This window comes from Paroedura picta, chromosome 3 (genome assembly GCF_049243985.1).
Source record: "Paroedura picta isolate Pp20150507F chromosome 3, Ppicta_v3.0, whole genome shotgun sequence".
NCBI classification, from domain to species: domain Eukaryota; kingdom Metazoa; phylum Chordata; class Lepidosauria; order Squamata; family Gekkonidae; genus Paroedura; species Paroedura picta.
In genome coordinates, this window is record NC_135371.1 from 134,546,536 (window position 1) to 134,558,983 (window position 12,448).

The 12,448-nt window shown below is 42.3% G+C and overlaps 1 protein-coding gene across 3 annotated transcripts in view; it reads right to left on the bottom strand.

Moving 5' to 3' along the window:
* SLC16A3 (solute carrier family 16 member 3) overlaps positions 1-12,080 on the bottom strand; it is a 51,662-nt gene extending 39,582 nt beyond the window's left edge. Inside the window, exon 1 of one of the 3 annotated variants that reach the window (XM_077328011.1) lies at positions 11,808-12,080. The gene's annotated coding sequence lies outside the window, so the exon portion shown is untranslated. Of the gene's footprint in view, positions 1-338; positions 356-1,554; positions 1,651-11,807 lie in introns of those variants that run through there. The other 2 variants (XM_077328015.1, XM_077328016.1) reach the window with 2 other exon arrangements.
* Between the last annotated feature and the right edge of the window lie 368 nt (positions 12,081-12,448).

Here is a 12,448-nt window from a genome sequence, read left to right on the forward strand (position 1 = left end):
AACCATTAGGTGGACTCGTTGCGCCTGAACTGACAGCAGCAGCAACCGTTACTCTTAACTAGGGAGAGAGTAGAAAGGAAGCGGAGCCTCAGCCGCACACGGGGAGGATTCAGATGTGTGTGTCGCCCCACCCCCACCCCCACCCCCACCCCCACCCCCCTCGCCTTTAGTGTCATGCTCGGGACGGCGCATTACTAGGTCAGAAAGAGCAAAACACGCAGGCAGAACTAACGCATGGTCAGAGTTAACTAAGTGAATTATTAATATAATAATAATATTGAAACACATATGTAACATCCTGACTGCAGAAGTGAGCAGTGACTCAGGAAAGCTCATACCCTGTCACAAATTTTCAGATGAGTAGACGTGTTGATCTGCAGTAGCACAATAAAATCAGAGTCCCGTAGCACCTTTAAGACCAACAAAGATTTATTCAAGGTGTGAGCTTTCGAGTGCAAGCACTGTTCCCCGGACTAATGTCTTAGCCTTAAAGTACTACTGGACTCTGATTTTATTGTCACAAATTTTGTTATCCTTTCACAAGTCTGGTTGGGGCCTTTGAAAGTCTGCGGCTTGGCTATATACCAATAGGGCAGGGGGTATTAGGTGTGAGGTCTCCTTATTAGGGCCTCTCTCCTTGGCTTTGGGTTTTCTTAGATTGCACAAAAAGCCAAATAATAAAAACAAACACACGATTTCCAGCACTGGGAATCCACAATGGTCAGTAAGCTAAACAACCTTTATTGTATTTTTACAGTCAACAAATATAATCCTTAAAGTAAAACCCTTAAAGAGTCAAACCGCTTTGAAAATGCAACATATTAAAATCATGCTTCTAGCCAAGGTATCATTGCTGCTGTAAAATTATACATTTAGTTCAAAAATGGGTGCAGTGGGGACATGCGGAAAAGCAGAACAGTCTTAGTTTATCACTGAGGCACTTTTATCTTTCTAGAATGTCTATATAACCCACCTAATTGCAGTTTATGATCTGAGCTCCATCTCTTAAATGGAAGAAGTAATTTTTCACCAAGAAAACAGGTAAACTTAAACCAAGCGAACTTTCTATAGCCCCTGCAGTTTGCTAGAGGTGGATGGTTGCCTTGGATAAGATTTCCAGAAGGCTTTGTAAGGGGGACACTCTTGTAAAATGCAATCGATATCCATCCCATAGTTTTATTGTCCATTCCATAGAATGTACAGAACAGATGCCAAACTGTTATTTGCATCCTACATTTCAAATGGCGTTCTGGCAATCTGTATTCTTTGTTGAAATGATGGCACAACTGATGAACAGTGATATATTACTTTAAGAAAAAATGTTTATTGTCAACAAGACTTGCACAACTAAATTAGAAAAAGTAACACAGCAAAAACCTCGAAACAAACTCATTGCCTTGCCTGATATTTGCACAGGGCATGATCTGAGACAGGAGAGTGGCTGCATGTATTTCTCCAAGCAAGCAGCTTCCCCTACTGTCATTCAGACACCTCAGCCACACTTCTCCACATGCGCACATAGTGAGCAGCCATGCTTATCTATGATAACCTTACCTTTTTGGGGGGAGAGGGATGCAGCCTCCCCTCCAAAGGTATGCGTCTATTTCCGTAGCCTGAGAAACCGAGATATGAACAATGAGGAAAGATGAGACATTTGCTTAATGTTGATTCAGTTGTGGGTGTTTCTTTGGGTGTGTTTAACTGGCTGATTCACTATTGGACCTATCAATCTAATAAAATACCTCTGAGCCACAAATTCCAATAACTGAAGTGTATCTACCCCAGCCTGAGTAGTTTTTGCTTTGTGCTCATGTGTGTTTGAAAAAAGCTTGTGGCGTAACTACAATTATTTTAAGCAAAGTAGATTTGTTAACTGAAACACTTCATACCTGTGTAGCACAAAGCTGGGGCATGAAGATTAAAGCTGTATTTTTAGAGCTTGTTTCTAAACAAAATCAAATAAAACTTCAAGGGGATCACTCAATTTGTTATTTTGGGATAAACCATACATATCACTTAAGTGTTTCCATGATATTCTTTCACATAATACAGTCTAATAGAGAACAGTACTCTGTGAAATCCTTGTGAGGAAGTTTTTTCCCCCATTCAAAACTGTTTTACAAATTGCTTCTTTGTACAAGGATGGCTGGAGAAGGAGGGCAAATTATAAGACCAAAACAGTCCTGGCAAGAAGACATACCCCCTTCTGTCACCATCCCCTTTGCCTAATGGAGGCCACAGATCCAGCTGAAGAGAAAGGAGCCCACCATGCCTGTACTCTTTCTTGCAGGCCAAGTTGGGTGCAAAATCCGGCACTGCTGTGCCCATTTGCCACCTCTCCAGGTTAATGCCTTTGCTCCTCTATGCAGTGTAAAACCAGGTGTTGCCATGCCGAATCTTCTGCTATCTGCACCATGCCTGGGCCAGCAAGGTGGCGAAAAGTGTTGTCTGCTCCTCCTTGCCAACTTCACCATTGGGCTAGGTAGGGAATCAGGGCAGCACCCCAAAAGTATCTTACCCAGTAAAGTTAGAGTGGAAGCTGGAGACCCCCTGCCATTATAACTGATCTCAAGAGGACAGAGATCAGTTCATCTAGAGAAAATGATCACTTTGGAAGGTGGACTCTATAGCATTATACCCAATTGAAGTTCCTCTTCTTCTGAAGCCTCAGGCTCCACTCCCAAATTCTCCAGGTATTTCCCAACACAGAACTGGCAACCTGAAGTAAAGTATATGGCTATTCTGCCCCTAATCAAGCTAAACTTGTTAATTGTATATGTTATACTTCAGTTTTAAAATACACTGTCTATGCATTGCTCTAAATTTGCAATTACTGTTCTGCTTGCATTCATTTTAATTGTGAAATCCCCAATAAATCTCAGTGACAAAGGAGGACCATAAATACATAAATAACATGGTTCAACTATTATTTTTAAGGTATCAAAAGACAATGATTATTTATTTAATTTATATATATCCTGCCTTTCTGTTCAAAAGAACTCCCAAGGTGGGTAACAAATATTAAGTCTTGTTATAATACAAATATAAAATCCTGTTACAGTACAAGAAATAACTACTCACCATGGATCGCAATCAAAGAATTATGATTGGGAAGAAGTTTACAGAATAAATATTCCTGCCTCCCTTTCTCAATGTAGCTCAATGTGTCCCTGAAAAACCCTCCAGTCCAGTTCCCTGTCAGAAATAACATGGGATTTTCCATAAAACTCTGCAATAGGAAGGAGGATTCTGTGGGAACTACCTCTCCTTGCCTTGTGTAAGGCAAAGTTATCTTTTGTTTGCAGACAGGGTTGTTCAGAACCAACCAAATATTTACTGCATTTATTAAAATCTAGCATGAAAAACCCTACTTTGTAACAAAAATATAAACATCTGTGGTGGCCGACAGTACTAAAGTCCACCTCATTAGTGTTTTGAATTACAGATTCATCATTTTAGAGCTAACGACTTTTTTTGTCAAGTCACAGTTGGCTTACGGCAACCCCATAGGGTTTTCAAGTCAAGAGTCTTTTAAGCCTGGTTTGCCATTGCCTGCCTCCATGTCCTGACCAAGGTATTTCTTGGAGGCCGTCCATCTAAATACTAGTCAAGGCTGACTCTGTTTAGTTTCTGAAATCTGATGAGATCAGGCTAGCCTGGCCTATCCAAGTGAGGGCACTGACTTACATTTCAGGACATGAAATAAGACAACGGTCATAATCAGTTTTGCTAACTGATTTCTCAGATTTTTTCCAGCTGATTCAGATTTTATCTGTAGATATGAATTCCTGTCCAAATGGTATCTTACCAGTTAATGAAACCAGAGTTTTGCCATTTCTGGCATCAGATTTAAGTAAGATTTCAAAACTGAATTGACAACAAGTTTGATGACAGAATAACTGGGGTATAAAGAAACTATTTTAACAGTATATATGTATATCGTTGTAGATTTCCTTGTTCCAACTTTTCCTGGAGCAGAAATTTCAGTAAGCATTGATCTAGACTAGAAGACCTATATGGCCCCTTCCAGCTCTATGAGTCTATCTTTTTGGATGCTGTTTCCAAATTTCCTAGTTTCTCTTTTTCTTCATAGTTTGTGGTTTGTTTTAGTAAAAGGTGGAATCTTTCATTGACACATTGTCCATTTTATAATAATGGACAATTCCCTCATTGTAAAAGAATGCTAGATTTCTTATTCAAATAGCAATAACGCCTTACATTAGGAAGTCCCAATCCAGTCTCTTCTAAGTATGATTTGAAGGGTCAGAAGAAAAAATGCTTTTAGTTCCTTGATTTTGAAAAAAAATGTTTTGATTGAATGGAGTGGCAATTTTGGATGTGCATTATGGAGTAGCTTTCTGGTTAAACCAGAAACAATAATAAATAAATATCCAGTAATAAGCCAGAAAAGTTCACCCACATTTATATTCCCAACACGATAGTTGTCATATTAGTATTGTGACAACTTTAACAATTAAAAGTTTTATATTCTAATGCAATCTTCTGTATGCAACCCACTTCATTACATATGTCATTGTGAACTGTATTATTCAGTTTGCACAGAACCATTTACAGATCATCAGATCCTGTGAGAGGATTACCAAAACAGAAACAGGGTGTTACGTTTCTAAAACAGTTTTTATGGCAATTATATTGGGACTAGATGACTCAGGAGGTCCCTTCCAACTCTATTATTCTATGATTCTATAGTTCTAATCCTAAAACATCTATTCAAAAGGAGAAGAATATCTGGCTATGGAATAAGTATTAAGCTGTCTTTCTGAAGAAATATCCAGGAAGATTCTTACAATGAAGTCATATGAATAATTACTCCAGTAATTCACATCGTTTTAGTCAATTGTCTTAGTATAGTGTAGCTCTACATAAGATTGTATTATAAAACTTTTTTTCACATCTTGAAACTGGAAATCAGTCTGAAAATTCATTAAATGTTTAGTAATCTTTTGTCCTCCAATACTGACAATTTGTTTGAAATGAAAATTCCACCATTGATCAATATCAGATTACATAAACAAATTGTCTTTGTGGCAGTTTTATCAGGTAAAATTTGAATCAGAATCTCACAGAGCTGGAAGAGACCACAAATGGTCATTCAGTCCAGCCTATCACCTTCTCAAGGACTTAAAAATCACACACTCCTGACAGATGTACATGCAATCTCCTCCTCCTCCAGCTTCGTGTAGTGGTTAAGAGTGGCAGCTTTTAATCTGGTGAGTCGGGTTTGATTCCCTGCACCTCCACATGCAACTAGCTTGGTGATCTTAGGTTTGTCACAACCCTCATAGTGCTGTTGTCCCAGAACAGTCCAGTCAGAGCTCTCTCAGTGCCACCTACCTCACAGGGTGCCTTTTGTGGAGTAAGATGGGAGAGCGATTGTAAGCCACTTTGAGACTCCTTCAGGTAGTGAAAAGCAGGACACAAAAACCAATGCTGCTGCTGTTTCTAAAAACTTCCAACAAAGGAGACTCTTACCCTCCAGGGCAGCATATTCCATCTACTAACAGCCTTCACCATAAGAAAATGCTTTCTAATATTTAAGTGAAACCTTTTTTCCCGTAATTTGAATTCATTGTTCCTAGTCCTTGTCTTTAAAGCTGCAGTAAACAAGCTGCCCCCCTCTTCAATGTGTCTACCTTTTATTTTTTATTAAGTTTACCACCTTCCCAGGAACGGCTCAAACAGTATAATGCCCAATTTCCCAATCTATCCAGATCTCCTTGAATAAGTAGTCCTTTCCTCTGGCATATAAGCCATCTTACCCAATTTAGTGTTATCTGCAAAACTTATCAATATACCCTCTATTGCCTCATCTAAATAATTAATGAAAATATTAAACTATACCTGCCCCAGCATAGAACACTGTGGTATACCTCCCTCCAAGAGGAAGCTAGACCTTTGATGAGCACCCTTGGATTCTATCAGCTAGCCAATTACAAATCCATTGGATTGTGATTTTATCCATTCCAGTTTTTATATTATACCTTAAAAATTGATGTTTTAACCAAGCATAGTATTTTTGGAAAATGTTACAATTCCTTCATGAACACTGAAAGGATGGCAAGATATGATTGATGAGTTTCTTATGAGTAGATTTTAAAATGACATGAGTCACTTTATCAATAATATAAAAATTTTAGAATAAAAAAATCATTTCCTCAATAGTATTTATTATTATAGAGCATGTGCAAGATTCAGTGCTTAGTGATTAAATACAGATGCAAATAAAGAACAGCCTGGGCTAGAACAAAGATTCCTGCTTGAAGTAGTACAACGCTAAGATAATAAAACAACAATTAAAATACATCCATTAGAACAAGCCATTAAAACACATCCTTTAAAAAATGGCTGTGGGATTTGCTGCCACGATACAACATGGAGAAAGGAGATTGGTTGCCTGGACTGATTGCCCCCATGCATGTGTGGTCTCCCAGGAATATGTTTCAAACAATGAATACTATTTTTATATGTGGTATTTCTTCCAAATAGCAGAAATAAAAAACTGCATGATACATCATGGAAATTGTTTGCGTTACCAAGATACAGCAAACTAAGCAGGAGAATTAAGGTACTATTATTGTGATCCTAAACAGAAGTACACCCTTGACTTCAGTGGGCTTAGGTAGGTATAACTGTTAAGGATTGCATTATATCTCCTATATAATCAGAGAATTTTGAAATTAAAATTAGAAATTACATTTTTGACACTTTAGTATTAAATAGGAAAACATTTAAAGCTTTGCTCTCTCAAATATAACAGATTATAGCTTTATATAACTAATGTGAAAATAGTTTGAAAACAAGTACAAAACAATGCCATCTCTAGTGCTGACCTGCAAGATATCTTGGCAAAATTCTGGACTATTTTCTGTATTTAAGTATAAAGTAACACTATTAATAGGATCCCTTTTGGCATTTAATATATTTTCAATTGATCAAGGATAAATATGATAATTGTTGGAGATGTGAGCAACATGATTGGGGCTTTTTGTAACATTGCTAGTGGAGCTAATGCAAAATTTAGCCAGGGGTAGTCAAACTGCGGTCCTCCAGATGTCCATGGACTACAATTCCCATGAGCCCCTGCAAGCAAATGCCACAGTTTGATTACTCATGACAGTCTGGAGGAAAATTAAACTGATAATTAAATATAGCTTGATTTCAGTACCTTTGGCTGGCTATTAAGACTGAGTAATTCAGATGCAGCATTATGTGTTAGTTTGGAATTTATTAACTACAGTGGAAATATTGGGTTGTATTCTACCACTCTGCTTAGAGGATGTCTTCCTCCAGAATGATAGGCTACAAGAATTATAGGCTGCAATCCACTACTTGCCAGTAAATGGAATAGTCATAATCTGCTGACAATGATAGAAAAATGATACAAAATCTTCTCCATCAGTGTAATATAAAATCTGAAGTCTGACGGAAGTTGCAAAAATAAGACTTGGGTAATAGTATAAACATAGGGAACTGTTGAGTATTTGTGATTGCACTTTATTGACTTTATTGAACAAGATATAGTTTTAAAATCATAACTTGTCAAAGATTGTCATTCCCATAAATGTATTTTATGGAATTCTGATTATAAAAGAAAACATAACCATCAATAGACATTTTTTTATTCCTCTGAGGTTTAAGAACCAATTTTTTAGACCATTTCACTCACATCTCATTTTCATAGCTGCCCTTCTCCAACTGTAGAATTACAACTCACCCGTCATCTTCCCATGTCTGCTCATTTACTTTATTGGTCCCATCTGATAACACATTCCATCAACTCACTACAGTCTCCTCTTTTCTCTGACCTTTACTATGACATTTCCTTTGGAATAGCTAAAGCACAGGGACTCCCACAAGTGCTAAATTCATTTTGTATCACTGACACTGGCAAACTGCAAGGACAGTGCTCCAAAACTTGTGGAGTACTGCAAGCAACACTCATCCACTTGACAAAATAGAGGTGGTATGTATCATTTGGCTAGGCACAAGGAGAAAACAGGAGGGAGGGAAGGGGATAAAGGACTTGGTTATTCTTAGATGGCAAATAGCAGTTTTCTTATTGCAGAATGTGATTGAGTTGGTCTAAATAGTGTTTGGTTGGTCTAAATAGGCAAAGTTCTCTCCCAGACCAAATCAACACGTTTTTTTTTTATTGTTCAGCACTTCAACCAAGAGCCCTCTCCAGCTGTTATCATTTCTGAATCCCCAAAGGAAAGGAAAATATTAAACAGGACAGTGCCCTTCAATAATCCAATTCAGAAAGAGGCACAATAAAACTATACTGGGGAAAGACAACCAACAGAATGTAGGGCAAAGACCGGTATGCCACATCCTTTTGCTTAGCATGCAGGGCCAAGCAACCGAGGCCTGAGCAGCAGCCCTGAGACCAGCAGCATCAGAGAAGGTATGGCATTGGACTTGACTTATGCTTTTCATCACCTCTGAGACTCACACAACTATCAGCTGGATTTGAGGCAAACCCCAGGAACTCTAACAGTGCCATTGGGGCTCAGCTTGTTCCCAGTGCACCTGGCCCAGGACAACCCAGCACATCAACATTTTCACATGTAGACACTGTGTTTTTGATACTCAGGGCAAAAGGATAGCCTATCTCCTCCCAGTACCTTCTTGGAACAGCCGTTCTATGCATGTGTGTTCTATAACAATAACCTTGTGATGTGGCTTAACTGCGAAGACTACAACCTCAGGGTTGTTTTTTTCCCAACTAGAAAGCCTGTCCTCCTTTCTAGATTCATGCATAATTGCCGGCAGGCTTTTCTGCTCCCATGGACACACATATACAAGCATACTCACAGACAGAGACAGCTTGCTGCAGGTTTACAAGTATGCCTGTCCACCACTGTCAGAAGTGAGTGCACAGTCCACAGGAAATAACACTAGATTAGCTAGCATCAAACACCTTCAGATGCTAGCTTTGTTTTAGTGAAACATTTAAAATGTCCCAAAAGTAAAACAACAAATGCCTGCCTCTGTGCAAAAGTCAGGGACATGAACTTGAGGTTATAAAAAGTCATGCTGTCTTACACTGGAGATTTATAATTCAATACCTGGTGCTGCAATCTAGAAAGAAGAGGGCCATTGAAGAATGAAGTCTCTTCGTCCTACAAATATTCATGCAGATTACTTCCTAGATGTCAGAGGTCACTCTGAACCTGCTGTACGACACCAGTGGTGAAGTTCAAGCACTTCACATGCACAAATGTTGGCTTGAATAGAAACCAAGTCATGAGGAAAACTGAATACGCAAGGAAAAAGAGATGTCAAGTGAGGCTATCATTTTACAGTCAGTTCTCAGACTTAGAGCTTCGCTTCAGACTGGGTCACAAGGTCAGCAACTGTCCATCTTGAGAATTTACCCTTCAGCGGGAATAGACTATGTCAAAGGACAAAGGAACTGGGGAGCCACACTAGCAGCCAAACCCCAGCATGTACCTTATCTCATATCCTCCATATGAGAACAGTCTAATTATGGTGCCAGCCTTATAGGAGAATCCATTATCCAAAGTCTGCTCCAAGTGAGATTGTCAAACTGTTCCTCCACCACTTCATCATAGTTCTTTTATACACTCTTAGGTTCAAGTAAATCCCATGGAAGTTAGTGGGATTTCATCATAACTAGCATACCAAAATAGAAGTAGGAATCACTGTAGATACACAGCTAAAAAGCAACTGGATGTTATGGGTACACTGGGAGAGAAATTGATATAAAATATAATATTGAAGACAACAGCTATCAGATGATATTCCTTAATAACTGCCTTAATAACTCCCTATTAGTAGAGACACCAAGAGTTCTGAAACAAGCAAGCAATGGTGCTCCAACCCCAGGCAAGAAGGGATACATTTTTAAAGAAGACAGAGAACTCAAAACCATCTCTTTTGGAGACTAGTATTTTCATCTTTTTAAAAGAACAATTCAAGGAAGTAGACAGACAGGAAATGCAGCCAAGGATATTTAGAACTGTTGGTTAAAAGGTCAATACTCAGGAAGGTATTTAAAATCCAAGTAAATGTGCTAGTCCTGTAAAAAAAAGTGATATAATGACATTATTTATTAGAATCTGAGTCCTGTCTGGAAAGGATGAATCATGCGCATGCTGAGCACAGAGGCAGGCCAAGAAGGGGTGCCTCCGATCACTTAAGGCTGAACTAAATGGTTTGCCATAGTTGAGATGGTACATGGAAGAGGGCAAAACAATCAATGATAACATTTAAATTTTGAAGAACTTTGAGAGAACTTTAGCAAAGATTGAGAGAGGCAGGAGTGAGGACCGGTATTCTAACCAACATTTAACCTGAGCTAGGGTTTTCCTTTGAACATTTTGTCAGGGTTGAGACTGTGTTGGATTGGACCAGTGGTTCATCTAGTACAGCATTCTATTTCATACAGTGGCCAACCAGTTGCCCCAAATGGCCATAAACAGGGCACGGAGGCCAAGACCCTCCCCTCATGCTGCCTCCTAGCCTTGGGTTTCAGAGGATGTGAGGGTACCCCTGCTTGACCAAGCCTGTCTCACTACTGAATCACCACAGCTCATTCACAGGTTTCCAAATGAGGGTGACTTTTGAATAGTTTTGAGTCAGTCCTGACACACATCTCTCGGAATAAAGCAGCGGTAGATAGTCACATCCTCATTTCCCCTTTGGCAGCACCATCCACAGATGACATAGCTCTCCTGTCTATTCCCCCTGCCTCCTTCATCTTTTGGAGCATTCCAAGGGTTTAAATCCCAAGAGTTTGAGGGAAACAACCAGAGGATGAGCACAAGATTCGAAAGCCGCTCTGCCCCTGCTGTGAAACAAAGCCCCTGCTGCCATGCTGCTTAGCGGGACATAGCGCCAGAGGTCTGGCAGAGGCCTTGCTTTCTGTTGGTTTGACCACCGGTGACCTCATCACAGCCAGAGAGCCCCTGGGCTGCCTGTCCTTGCTGTGCCTCAAGGCGGCTGGCTTCCGAGGCCGTCTCGCCACAGAGAAGCAGCAGACTGATCGATCACCCAGGATGGAACCGGCGAGCGCCAGAGCCACGCGAGGCCGTCCTCGGGCACCAGCTCCGCTCCTCGGGGATGCGCGCGCGGGAATGAATGGGCAGAAGCGCCGCGGTCGTGACGGCCGGGGGTCGTGGGGGGGGGGGCGGGACTGCTGAGCCCCCCCCCCCCCGCCTCCGGTCAGGTCAGCTTTTGGCACCGCGGGCCCAGAGGCACTGAAGGAAGGAGGGATGGGGGGGGGGGAGGTCAGGGAGCGGACAAGGCGACGCCCGTCCGATCGAGCGGCTGGTCTGGGGAGCGCAGGGCTTGGCCAGCCTTATTTCCGTCTACGGGAGGACGAAGCGTGTCTGCTTCCACGCCGCCGCTCCTTCCCCTGTTGCACAGCGGCAGCCTCCGTCCCTCTCCCCTGCTCAGCATCTCCCCGGTGGGAGACAGCGGCGAGGAAAGGGCAGGTGGGGGGACGGGCGACACGGGCGGGTCCAGCCCCTCAGTTTCGCTCCGTGCGTCCCCCCGTGTGCCCCCCCCCCCGCTGCTGTTTCTCTCTCTCCCTCCCTCCCTCCCCGGAGAATGGCGGCGGGCGGGCGCCTTGGGGGCGACAAGGGGATGGGGCGACGCTCGCAGCTTGCAGATCCATATTCCGGGGTCCTTTGGAGCCCGCCCGCCTCGAAGCTCGAAAGTGCCGGCAGCCGCGGCTCCCCGTCTCAGGCTGGATGGCGTGCGGCTGGTGGCACCTGCGCGAAGCCCCGGCCCAGGCAGCCCCATCGGCTTTGCTTTGGTACCTGCAAATCCCGAGCTGCTGGTCTGGGCGGCGGCGGCGGCGGCTAAGCGCGGCCGGCTCGGATGGCAGGCACAGCGCGGGCCCGGGGGGTGCTGCGCCGGCTCCAGTCCAGGGGCGATTTAGCGCCTGTAGCTCAAGAGTGGCGACTCCTGCCCATCTCTAGCTAACGTCAGAGAGAGCCGGGGAGAGCCCCGGGGCGAGACGGGTCCTAGCGCCGCCCACGAACAATTCAGAGCAGAGTCGGGCAGACTCTCAGCTAGGGGTCATGGGCGATCCCGGGAGGCGACGGGAGATCGGAGCGGGCACAGTGAGGCCATCAAGCGTAGAAACAGATCGCAGCAGCTAAGGCTAAAGCCAGGATGGGATTGGCACTGGAAAAGCCACGTGGGACGGCACAGAGTCCAGGATGCTGATGAACCAGGAAAACCATTGGGCAAGGACCAAATCCAAATCCTTTATTGGCATATAAGAATAGTATTACAGTCGGAAGTGGAATAAATAGACGTTAAAGCAAAATTGAGTAAAAGACAAAGCTCAGGTAGGAATGGATAAATATGCAACAAATTGTCCTTAACAACAGTCCTGGTGCAATTTAATGGCATCTAGCGAAAATTTGGTCAGGGTTACTGTTATTTCTGAGTT